Genomic DNA, 12,673 nt, shown 5'->3' with positions numbered 1-12,673 from the left:
GTGTGACCATTAACACAATTTGGTTTTAGAACATACTTATCACCACAGAAAGAATCCTGTCCACATTTACAGTCAGCACCCATTCCCATACCACCCAGCCCCAGGCAACTAATATTAATCATTATCTCTATTGATTTGCCTTTTCTGGACACTTCATGTAAATGGAATCATATAAATAAATCTTTTACATAGGACTTCTTTCACTTAACATAATATTTTTCAGGCTCATCTATGTTGTAGCACTTACCAGTAGTTCCTTCCTTTTTATTGTTGAGTAAGTATGTTCATTGTATGGCTATACCACATTTTGTTGATCTGCTTACCAGTTGATGGACATTTTTGTTGTTTTTAGTTTTGAAAAGCATGAATAATGTTCCTATGAACATTCCTGTAAAAGTTTTTGTGTCAATACATTTTCATTCTCTTGGGTAGAAGTGGGATTACTGGGTCATATGGTAAATGTATGCCTAATTTCATGACAAATTTGTTCCAAGCGACTATCACCAGCAATATCTGGAAATTCTAGTTGTTTTTAGTCCTTGCCAACACTTGGTATTGACAATTCATATGATTTTTTGTTATAGCAATTCTAAGAGGTCTTGGTTTCCAAACTACTATAAATCCAGCAATTTCACTACTGGTTTTCTACCAAAGAGAAATGAAAAAAATGTATCCACACAAAAACTTATATCCATTTTATCCAAGTTGTCAAATGTTGGTTTAAAGTTATTCATAGTATCTTTTTTCTTTTTTTTAAAAATTTTTTATTGTTATGTTAACATACATTACATCATTAGTTTTTGATGTAGTGTTCCATGATTCATTGTTTGTGCATAACACCCAGTGATCCATGAAGAACATGCCCTCTTTAATACCCATGACCAGGCTAACCCATCCTCCCACCCCCTCCCCTCTAGAACCCTCAGTTTGTTTTTCAGAGTCCATTGTCTCTCATGGTTCGTCTCCCCCTCCGATTTCCCCCCTCTTCAATCTTCCCCTCCTGCTACCTTCTTTTTTTTTTTTTTTTTAACATATATTGCATTGTTTCAGAGGTACAGATCTGAGATTCAACAGTCTTGCACAATTCACAGGGCTCACCATAGCACATACCCTCCCCAGTGTCTATCACCCAGCCACCCCATCCCTCCCACCCCACCCCCCACTCCAGCAACCCTCAGTTTGTTTCCTGAGATTAAGAATTCCTCGTATCAGTGAGGTCATATGATACATGTCTTTCTCTGATTGCCTTATTTCGCTCAGCATAACACCCTCGAATTCCATCCACGGCGTTGCAAATGGCAAGCTCTCATTCCCTTTGATGGCTGCATAATATTCCATTGTATCTATAGACATCATCTTCTTTATCCATTCATCTGTCGATGGACATCTTGGCTCTTTCCACAGTTTGGCTACTGTGGACATTGCTGCTATAAACATTGGGGTGCACGTACCCCTTCGGATCCCTACATTTGTATCTTTGGGGTGAATACCCAGTAGTGCAATTGCTGGATCATAGGGTAGCTCTATTTTCAACTTTTTGAGGAACCTCCATACTGTTTTCCAGAGAGGTTGCACCAGCTTGCATTCCCACCAACAGTGTAGGAGGGTTCCCCTTTCTCCGCATCCCCGCCAACATCTGTCATTTCCTGACTTGTTAATTTTAGCCATTCTGACTGGTGTGAGGTGGTATCTCATTGAAGCTTAGATTTGGATTTCCCTGATGCCGAGCGATGTTGAGCACTTTTTCATGTGTCTGTTGGCCATGTGGATGTCTTCTTTGGAAAAATGTCTGTTCATGTCTCCTGCCCATTTCTTGATTGGATTATTTGTTCTTTGGGTGTTGAGTTTGATAAGTTCTTTATAGATTTTGGATACTAGCCTTTTATCTGATATGTCATTTGCAAATAGCTTCTCCCATTGTCGGTTGTCTTTTGGTTTTGTTGACTGTTTCTTTTGCTTTGCAAAAGCTTTTTATCTTGATGAAGTCCCAAGAGTTCATTTTTGCCCTTGCTTCCCTTGCCTTCAGTGATGTTTCTAGGAAGAAGTTGCTGTGGCTGAGGTCAAAGAGGTTGCTGCCTGTGTTCACTTTAGGATTTTCATGGACTCCTGTCTCACATTTAGGTCTTTCAATCATTTGGAGTCTATTTTTGTGTGTGGTGCAAGGAAATGGTCCAGTTTCATTCTTCTGCATGTGGCTGTCCAGTTTTCCCAACACCATTTGTTGAAGAGACAGTCTTTTTTCCATTGGACATTTTTTCCTGCTTTGTTGAAGATTAGTTGACCATAGAGTTGAGGGTCCATTTCTGGGCTCTCTATTCTGTTCCATTGATCTATGTGTCTGTTTTTGTGCCAGTACCGTACTGTCTTGATGATGACAGCTTTGTAATAGAGCTGGAAGTCCGGAATTGTGATGCCGCCAGCTTTGCTTTTGTTTTTCAACATTCCTCTGGCTATTCGGGGTCTTTTCTGGTTCCATACAAATTTTAGGATTATTTGTTCCATTTCTTTGAAAAAAGTGGATGGTATTTTGTTGGGGATTGCATTGAATGTGTAGATTGCTCTAGGTAGCATTGACAATTTCACAGTATTTGTTCTTCCAATCCATGAGCATGGAACATTTTTCCATTTCTTTGTGTCTTCCTCAATTTCTTTCATGAGTATTTTATAGTTTTCTGAGTATAGATCCTTTGCCTCTTTGGTTAGATTTATTCCTAGGTATCTTATGGTTTTGGATGCAATTGTAAATGGGATCGACTCCTTAATTTCTCTTTCTTCTGTCTTGTTGTTGGTGTATAGGAATACCACTGACTTCTGTGCATTGACTTTATATCCTGCCACTTTACTGAATTCCTGTATGAGTTCTAGCAGTTTTGGGGTGGAGTCTTTTGGGTTTTCCACAGAAAGTATCATATCATCTGCAAACGGTGAGGGTTTGACTTCTTCTTTGCTGATTTGGATGCCTTTTATTTCTTTTTGTTGTCTGATTGCTGTGGTTAGGACTTCCAATACTATGTTCAATAGCAGTGGTGATAGTGGACATCCCTGCCGCGTTCCTGACCTTAGGGGGAAAGCTCTCAGTTTTTCCCCATTGAGAATGATATTCGCTGTAGGTTTTTCATAGATGGCTTTTATGATATTGAGGTATGTACCCTCTATCCCTATACTCTGAAGAGTTTTGATCAAGAAAGGATGCTGTACTTTGCCAAAAGCTTTTTCTGCATCTATTGAGAGGATTATATGATTCTTGTTCTTTCTTTTGTTAATGTATTGTATCACGTTGATTGATTTGTGGATGTTGAATGAACCTTGCAGCCCAGGGATGAATCCCACTTGGCCGTTGTGAATAATCCTTTTAATGTACTGTTGGATCCTATTGGCTAGTATTTTGGTGAGAATTTTTGCACCCATGTTCATCAGGGATATTGGTCTGTAATTCTCCTTTTTGATGGGGTCTTTGTCTGGTTTTGGGATCAAGGTAATGGTGGCCTCATAAAATGAGTTTGGAAGTTTTCCTTCCATTTCTGTTTTTTGGAACAGTTTCAGAAGAATAGGTATTAATTCTTCTTTAAATGATTGGTAGAATTCCCCTGGGAAGCCATCTGGGCCTGGGCTTTTGTTTGTTGGGAGATTTTTGATGACTGCTTCAATTTCCTTAGTGGTTATAGGTCTGTTCAGGTTTTCTCTTTCTTCCTGGTTCAGTTTCGGTAGTCCATACATCTCTAGGAATGCATCCATTTCTTCCAGGTTATCTAATTTGCTGGCATAGAGTTGCTCATAATATGTTCTTATAATTGTTTGTATTTCTTTGGTGTTGGTTGTGATCTCTCCTCTTTCATTCATGATTTTGTTGATTTGGGTCATTTCTCTTTTCTTTTTGATAAGTCTGGCCAGGGGTTTATCAGTCTTGTTAGTTCTTTCAAAGAACCAGCTCCTAGTTTCGTTGATCTGTTCTACTGTTCTTTTGGTTTCTATTTCATTGATTTCTGCTCTGATCTTTATTATTTCTCTTCTCCTGCTGGGTTTAGGCTTTATTTGCTGTTCTTTCTCCAGCTCCTTTAGGTGTAGGGTTAGGTTGTGTATTTGAGACCTTTCTTGTTTCTTGAGAAAGGCTTGTATTGCTATATACTTTCCTCTTAGGACTGCCTTTGCTGCATCCCAAAGATTTTGAATAGTTGTGTTTTCATTTTCATTGGTTTCCATGAATTTTTAAAATTCTTCTTTAATTTCCTGGTTGACCCATTCATTCTTTAGTAGGATGCTCTTTAGCCTCCATGTATTTGAGTTCTTTCCGACTTTCCTCTTGTGATTGAGTTCTAGTTTCAAAGCATTGTGGTCTGAAAATAGGCAGGGAATGATCCCAGTCTTTTGGTACCAGTTGAGACCTGATTTGTGACCTAGGATGTGATCTATTCTGGAGAATGTTCCATGGGCACTAGAGAAGAATGTGTATTCCATTGCTTTGGGATGGAATGTTCTGAATATGTCTGTGAAGTCCATTTGGTCCAGTGTGTCATTTAAAGTCTTTATTTCCTTGTTGATCTGTTGCTTAGATGATCTGTCCATTTCAGTGAGGGGGATGTTAAAGTCTCCCACTCTTATTGTATTGTTGTCAATGTGTCTCTTTGCTTTTGTTATTAATTGCCTTATATAATTGGCTCCTCCCATGTTAGGGGCATAGGTATTTACAATTGTTAGATCTTCTCTTTGGATAGACCCTTTCAGTAGGATATAGTGTCCTTCCTCATCTCTTACTACAGTCTTTGGTTTAAAATCTAATTTGTTTGATATAAGGATTGCCACCCCAGCTTTCTTTTGGTGTCCATTAGCATGGTAAATGGTTTTCCACCCCCTCACTTTCAATCTGGGGGTGTCTTTGAGTCTAAAATGAGTCTCTTGCAGACAGCATATTGATGGGTCTTGTTTTTTTATCGAGTCGGATAGCCTGTGTCTTTTGATTGGGGCATTTAGCCCATTTACATTCAGGGTAACTATTGAAAGATATGAATTTAGTGCCATTGTATTGCCTGTAAGGGGACTGTTACTGAATATTGTCTGTGTTCCTTTCTGGTCTATGTTGCTTTTAGGCTCTCTCTTTGCTTAGAGGACGCCTTTCAATATTTCTTGTAGGGCTGGTTTCGTGTTTGCAAATTCCTTTAGTTTTTGTTTGTCCTGGAAGCTTTTTATCTCCTTCTATTTTCAATGACAGCCTAGCTGGATAGAGTTTTTTTGGCTGCATATTTTTCTCATTTAGTGCTCTGACTATATCCTGCCAGTCCTTTCTGGCCTGCCAGGTCTCTGTGGATAGGTCTGTTGCCAATCTAATGTTTCTACTTAGAAGCAGTTCCCGAGCTGCTTTCAGGATTTTCTCTTTGTCTCTGAGACTCGTAAATTTTACTATTAGATGTCGGGGTGTTGACCTATTTTTATTGATTTTGAGAGGGGTTCTCTGTGCTTCGTGGATTATGATGCTTGTTTCCTTCCCTAAATTAGGGAAGTTCTCTGCTGTAATTTGCTCCAATATACCTTCTGCCCCTCTCTTTCTTTCTTCTTCTTCTGGGAATCCAATTATTCTAATGTTGTTTCGTCTTATGGTATCACCTATCTCTCGAATTCTCTCCTCGTGATCCAGTAGTTGTTTATCTCTCTTTTTCTCAGCTTCTTTATTTTCCATCATTTGGTCTTCTATATCACTGATTCTCTTCTGTCTCATTTATCCTAGCAGTTAGTGCCCCCATATTTGATTGCACCTCATTAATAGCCTTTTTGATTTCAACTTGGTTAGATTTTAGTTCTTTTATTTCTCCAGAAAGGGTTTCTGTAATAACTTCCATGCTTTTTTCAAGCCCAGCTAGTATCTTTAAAGTCATGATTCTGAACTCTAGATCTGACATCATACTAATGTCCATATTGAGTACGTCCCTGGCAGTTGGTACCACCTCTTGTTCTTTTTGTTGAGGTGATTTTTACCGTCTTGTCATTTTGTCCAGAGGAGAATAGGTGAATGAGAGAACAAAATGCTAACAGTGTAACAGCGTCCCCAGAAAATATACTCTAAACAAATCAGAAAAGACCTGAAGCTGGGGAAAAAGAAAGGGAAAGAAAGAAAAAAGAAAAAGAAAAAAGAAAAAGAAAAAAACACAAACAAAAACAGAACAAAACAAAAAAACCCAGAATATGATCAAATATGATCAGGCTGGTGCATAGATCAGTGCCACACACTAGATTTGGGGTTTATTTTGGTCTGTTAGAAGAAAGTGCCTCCCAAAATTTTAAAGAAAGAAAAACTTATATATGTACAAAAATAAGGGTTGATATGATGAAGGGATGGAATATGACTGTAAAGATGAAAATTATAAAAAATTTTATAAAAGGAATTGATAAGTTTTTTGAAAAAAGAAAGAAGAGGATTTTTTTTAAAAAAAGGAGAGAATGTGATCAGGCGGGAGAGTAGAACAAAACCATACACTAGAGATTTAGGGTATATTTTCATCTGTTAGAAGAAACTATGTCAAAATTTTAAAGAGAGAACAACTTATATATATATGCCAAAAATACAGGTAACTACTATGAAGGGATAGAATATGACGCTAAAAATGAAAAATAAAAATGTTTTTTAAAAAAGGGATTGATAAGATGTTGGTTGAAAAAGGGAAAAAGAAAAATTTAAAAAAAAAGTTAAAAAAAGATTAACTTTGAAAGACTAAAGAATGATGGTAAAAAAGCCATGGATTCTATGTGCAGTAGTCCCCTAGCGCTGGAGTTCTGCTGTTCTCATTGATGGGTAAACTTGGTCTTGGCTGGCTGTTCTCGCTGATCTTCTAGGGGAGGGGCCTGTTGCCGTGGTTCCCAAATGTCTTTGCCGGAGGCAGAATTGCCCCGCCCTTGCTGGTCAGGGCCAAGTAATCTGCTCAGGTTTGCTCTCGGGAGCTTTGTTCCCTGAAAGCTTTCCGTATAGCTTTGGAGGCTGAGAGTGAAAAATGGCAGCCTCCCAATCCGCCCTGGAGGAGCCGAGAACTTGGGGCCCGCTCCTCAGCGAGCCCCCAGAGAAAAGCAGTCAATTACTCCCGTCTCCCAGGTCTCCGGCAGCACTCCATGCTCAACTGGCCTGTGACCAGGCGTTTCTGTCTCTGGCACCCGACCCCGTGTGGAGTCTCCAAACCCAGCAGATCGCTGCGGTGCGCTCCCGCGCTGTTCCTCCCGGGGGAGGAAGGGGAGTCTACCCGGATCTGCCGCTTGTTGGGTCCCTGCTGGAGGAGCAGTGGCCCGACTGTGCCGCGGATCACGGTTTATGGCAACCCCGAGCTGGGAGCCCGTGCCTCGGCTCCGTCTCTGCAGCCGGCTTCCCTGCTCCAATACCTGGGAGCTCTGCCGCACCCAGGCACCGCTGGTCTTTCTGTGACCCGAGGGTCCTGAGACCACACTGTCCCAGCGAGAGTTCCACTCCCGCTTAGCCACTGGAGTGACGTCCCTCAGCGGAGCCGACTTCTAAAAGTTCCGATTTTGTGCTCTGTGGCTCTATTATTTGTCAGAAGTGGCCGCCGGAGGCCCCCTCCCCTGCCGTCTATCGTCCCGAATATCGCCTCGGATTCACTTCTCCGCTTGTCCTGCCTTCCAGAAAGTGGTCACTTTTCTGTTCAGAGAGTTGTTGCTATTCTTTTCTTTGATCTCCTTTTGAGTTTGTAGGTGTTCAGAATGGTTTGATCCCTATCCAGCTGAATTCCTGAGACCAGACGAAATCCAGGTCTCCTACTCCTCTCCCATCTTGCTCCGCCCCTCGTATCTCTTTTTTTCTATTTAACATCTACAATCTGTGGTCAACCCCTTTTTTTAAAAAATAAATTATGTATTTTAGAGAGGGAGAAAGAGCCGGGGGCAGGGGTGCGGAAAGAGGGGCAGAGGGAGAGGGGAGAGAGAATCTTAAGCAGAGTCCGACATGGGGCTTGATCCCATGACCCTGAGATTTTGACTTGAGCCAAAACCAAGAACAGGACACTTAATTGTGTCACCCAGGTGCCCCTGGACAATCTGTTTTTGATCCTTGGCATTTGTTTTTTGTGTGCTTTTCTGCATCAATTAATCTAGCCTAAGATTTGTCAAATTCATTTTTCTTTTTCAAAGAACCAGCTTTTGCATTTTAATTTTACATATTTTCTATTTTGGTGATATCTACTTATAAATTTCTATCTTATACTTAAGGTTTAGTTCTTTTTTTTCGTAGTATTTTAAAATGGATTGTTAGGTCATTTGTTGTAGATATATTCTTATAAGAATTTATAAATTTCTATTGGAGCACCACTTTAGATATCCTCCACAAATTTTGGTGTATAGTGTCATTCACTTTAAAATATTTTTAATTTCCTCATTATTTTATCTTTGACTTGTGAGTTAAAGTATGTTATTTAATTTCTAAGATACTTGAAGTTTTTCTGGATTTATTATAGATTTCTTAATTTTGTTATCAGAGAATATAGTGTGTATGATTTCAAGTCTCAAATTTATTTTTTTAGCTTTGTTTTATTGAAACACAATTGACATATACATTATATTAGTTTCAGGTGTACAACATAATGATTCAAAATTTGTATATATTGGGAAATGACCATCTCAGTAAGTCTACTTAACATCTGTCACCATACATATTTCCAATTTTTTTTTCTCCTGTTGTACTCTCTTGGCAACTTTCATATGTGTGGTACAATATTAACTACAGTCACCATGGTGCATATTATCCCCATGACTTACTTATTTTATAACTGGAAATTTGTACCTTTTTACCACCTTTCCCCACTTTGCACATGTTCCACCTCCTGACTCTGGCAACCTCCAATTTGTTAAGTGACCTTAGTTAAGATTCCACGTATAAGTGAGGTTGTGCTGTATTTGTCTTTCTCCATTTGACTTCTTTCACTTCACTTAATATTCTCTAAGTTCATCCATGTTGTCACAAATGGCAAGATTTCATTCTTTTTTATGGTTGAGTAATATTTGTGTGTGCGTGTATATGTATGTATATATATATATATATATATATATATATATATATATATACCACATTTTTTTTTAAAAGATTTTTATTTATTTATTTGACAGAGAGAGATAGCGAGAGCAGGAACACAAGCAGGGGGAGTGGGAGAGGGAGAAGCAGGCTTCCTGCTGAGCAGGGAGCCCGATGTGGGACTCGATCCCAGGACCCTGGGATCATGACCTGAGCCGAAGGCAGACGCTTAATGACTGAGCCACCCAGGCGCCCGACACCACATTTTCTTTATCCATTCCTATATCAGTAAACAGGTTGCTTCCATACTTTGGCTATTGTAAATAATGCTGCAGTGAACGTGGGGATACATTATGTTTTTGAATTAGTGTTTTTGTTTTCTATGGGTAAATATCCGAAGCGGAATTGCTGGATTTTCTATTTTTATTTTTTTTGAAGAACCTTCAGTACTGTGTTTCATAGTGGCTGTACCAGTTTACATTCTTTTTCTCCATATCCTTGTCAATGTTTGCTATTTTTTGTCTTTTTGATATACTAGCTATTTTGACTGGTGTGAAGTGATTTTCATTGTGGTTTTGATTTATATTTCTCTGATGCTTGAACGTTGAGCATATTTTCATGTGTCTTTTTGCCATCTGTATGTCTTCTTTGGAAAAATGTCTATTCAGGTTCTCTGACCATTTTTAATTGGATTTATTTTGGTGTTGAGTTGTAGAGTTCTTTATATATTTTAGATATTAACCCCTTATCAGTGTATCATTTTCAAATATCTTCTGTTTGGTAGGTTGTCTTTTAATTTTGTTGGTTTCTTTTGCCTTGCAAAAGCTTTTTAATTTGATGTAGTCCCAATTGTTTATTTTTGCTTTTGTTTCCCTTGCCTAATGAGACAGGTCTAAAATAATATTGCTAAGACTGAGGTCCAAGAGATTACTACCTTTTATTTTATTTTAGGAGTTTTATGGTTTTAAGTCTTACTTTTAGCTCTTTCATCCATTTTGAGTTTATTTTTGTGTGGTATAAGAAAGCAGTCAAGTTTCATTCTTTTGTATATTGCCGTCCAGTTTTCCAGCACCGTGTTGAGTGTTTTGTTTTGTTTTTTTTTTAAAGATTCTCTTTGTTTATTTGAGAGAGAGTGGTCAGAGCATGCGCGGGGGGTGGGGTGGTGCTTGGCAGAGGGAGAGGGAGGAGGAGACTCCCTGCTGAGTGGGGAGCCTGATGCAGTGCTCAGTCCTAAGCCGAAGGCAGACACTTAACCAACTGAACCACCCAGGTCCCCCTTGAAGAGACTGTCTTTTCCCCATTGTGTATTTTTGATTCTTTATCATAGATTAATTGACAATATAAGTGTGGGTTTGTTTCTGGGCTTCCTGTTCTGTTCCATTTGATCTCTAGGTCTTTTTCTGGAGCGGGTACCATAATGTTTTCATAGCTTTCTAGTATAGTTTGAAATTGGAGTGTGATTCCTCTAGTTTTGTTCTTTGTTCAAGATAGATTTGGCTGCTCATGGTCTTTCTTGGTTCCACATGTTTTAGGATTTTTTTTGTTGTTGTTCTAGTTCTGTGAAAAATGCCATTACTATTTTAGTAGGGATTGCATTAAATCTGTAAATTGCTTTGAGTAATATGAACATTTTAACAATATCAATTCTTCCAGTCCATGAGCATGGAATATCTTTCCATTTATTTGTATCATCTTCAGTTTCTTTCATCAATGTGCTATAGTTTTTAGAGTATAGGGTTTTTTACCTCCTTGGCTAAATTTATTCCTATTTTATTTTTCTAATGCAGTTGTAAATGGGATTGTTTTCTTAATTTGTCTTCCTGTTAATTTGTAATTAGTGTATAGAAACATAATAGATTTCTGTATTTTAACTGTATTCCGCATCTTACTGAATTCACTTAGAGGTTTTTTATGGAGTCTTTAGGGTTTTCCATATAAAGTATCATGTCATCTGCAAATAGTGACAGCTTTACATCTTCCTTACCAATTTGGATGCTTTGTATTACTTGACTGATTGTTGTGGCTATGATTTCCTGTATGATGCTGAATAAAAGTGACAAGAGTGGATATCCTTGTCTTGTTCCTGATCTTAGAGAATGGAGCACTGGGTGTTATACACAAGCAATGAATCAGGGAACACTACATCAAAAACTAATGATGTAATATATGGTGATTAACATAACATAATAAAATAAAATTTTAAAAAAAAGCTTTCAACTTTTACCATTGGGTATGATTTTAACTGTGGGTTCATCCTACTTGGGTTTTATTATGTTGAGGGATGTTTCTTCTGTACCCACTGTGATCTATTTAATGTATAGTTGAATATTGTTTGCTAATATTTTGTTGAGGATTTTTGCATCTGTGTTAATCAAGGCCTGAATTTTTTTGTGGCATCCTTTGAGAAAAGGATGTATCAGGGTAATGCTAGTCTCATGAGTTTAGAAGAGTTTGGAAGAGTTTCAGAAGAATTGGTATTAATTCTTGTTTGAATGTTTGGTAGAATTCGTCTGGTCCTGGATTTTTGTTTGTTGGGAGGTTTTTGATTACTGATACAATCTCCTTACTAATAATTTGTTCAGATTTTCTCTTCTCTGAAAATGTCTTTTAACCTCACATGATTCAATCTCACACGACTACCCTTTACTTCAGATGACAATTGCAAGTAGTATGTCCCCAGATTATTCAAAACTTCTGTCCAACTTGGCTATAAATTAGAGGTTAAGTGTCCCTTCTTGGACTTGATCATTTGCTAGAACAGCTCACAGAACTTAGGGAAAACTAACACTTAACCAGCTTATTATATAATAAAGGATATGATAAAGGATACAGATGAAGAACCAAATGAAGAGATACATAGGGCGAGGTCTAGAAGAGTCCCAAGTGCAGGAGCTTCTGTCCCTGTGGAGTTGGGGTGTGCCACCCTCCTGGTACATGCATGTGTTCATCAACCCAGAAACTCTCCAAACCCCATACTTTGGGGATTTTTATGGAGGCATCATCATGTGGTATGATCAATCATTAACTCAATCTCTAGCCCTTCCCCTTCTAGGAAGAGGTTGGGGGTAGGACTGAAAGTCTCAAGCTTCTAATCATGGCTTGATCTTTCTGTTGACCAACCTCTGTCCAGGGCCCACCAAAAGTCACCTCATTAGAACGAAGGTCATTTCTGTCACCCAGGAAAGTTCAAGGGATTTAAGAGCTCTATGTCAGGAAGTAGTATCAAAAACCAAATCCTAGAACAAAAGATGTTCCTAAGTACTCTTATCATTTAAAAAAATTACAAGGGTTTTAGGAGCTTTGTGCAAGGAACCAGAGATGGAGATAGGTAGATATTTTTTTCTGTTTCACAGTACGGGATTCTAGCTTGTCAGTTCTTTTCTATTAGCACTTTAAAGATATTGCTCTGCTGTTTCTGGCTCAGCAAGTGATCTTTTATGGTGACAGTTTCTGTTGAGAAATATGCAGATATTTGAAGCATTGTTTTTATTCTCCTTTAAAGATAGCGACCCTGTCTTGGATCTTTTTCACCATTACCTAGCACATCTCTGATGTGTAGATGTACAATATATTTTTCTTGAATTTATTTTGATTGTATTACATCTTAAGCCTGTCTAGTCTTAATTTAATTAGGGTTCTATTTTGGCAGGATCAGAATTGCCCAACATGTATTATTGC

At 38.4% G+C, this 12,673-nt stretch overlaps 1 protein-coding gene across 1 annotated transcript in view; it reads left to right on the top strand.

Moving 5' to 3' along the window:
* Positions 1 to 12,673, top strand: part of CUNH8orf88 (chromosome unknown C8orf88 homolog) — a 43,195-nt gene that overhangs the window by 28,282 nt on the left and 2,240 nt on the right. The gene's annotated exons all lie outside the window — the stretch shown is intronic.

The sequence above is a fragment of the Mirounga leonina genome, unplaced genomic scaffold, assembly GCF_011800145.1.
Source record: "Mirounga leonina isolate KUSES-001 unplaced genomic scaffold, KU_Mleo_1.0 Mir_165, whole genome shotgun sequence".
Classification (NCBI taxonomy): Eukaryota; Metazoa; Chordata; class Mammalia; order Carnivora; family Phocidae; genus Mirounga; species Mirounga leonina.
This window is presented reverse-complemented; position numbering and strand designations above follow the sequence as displayed.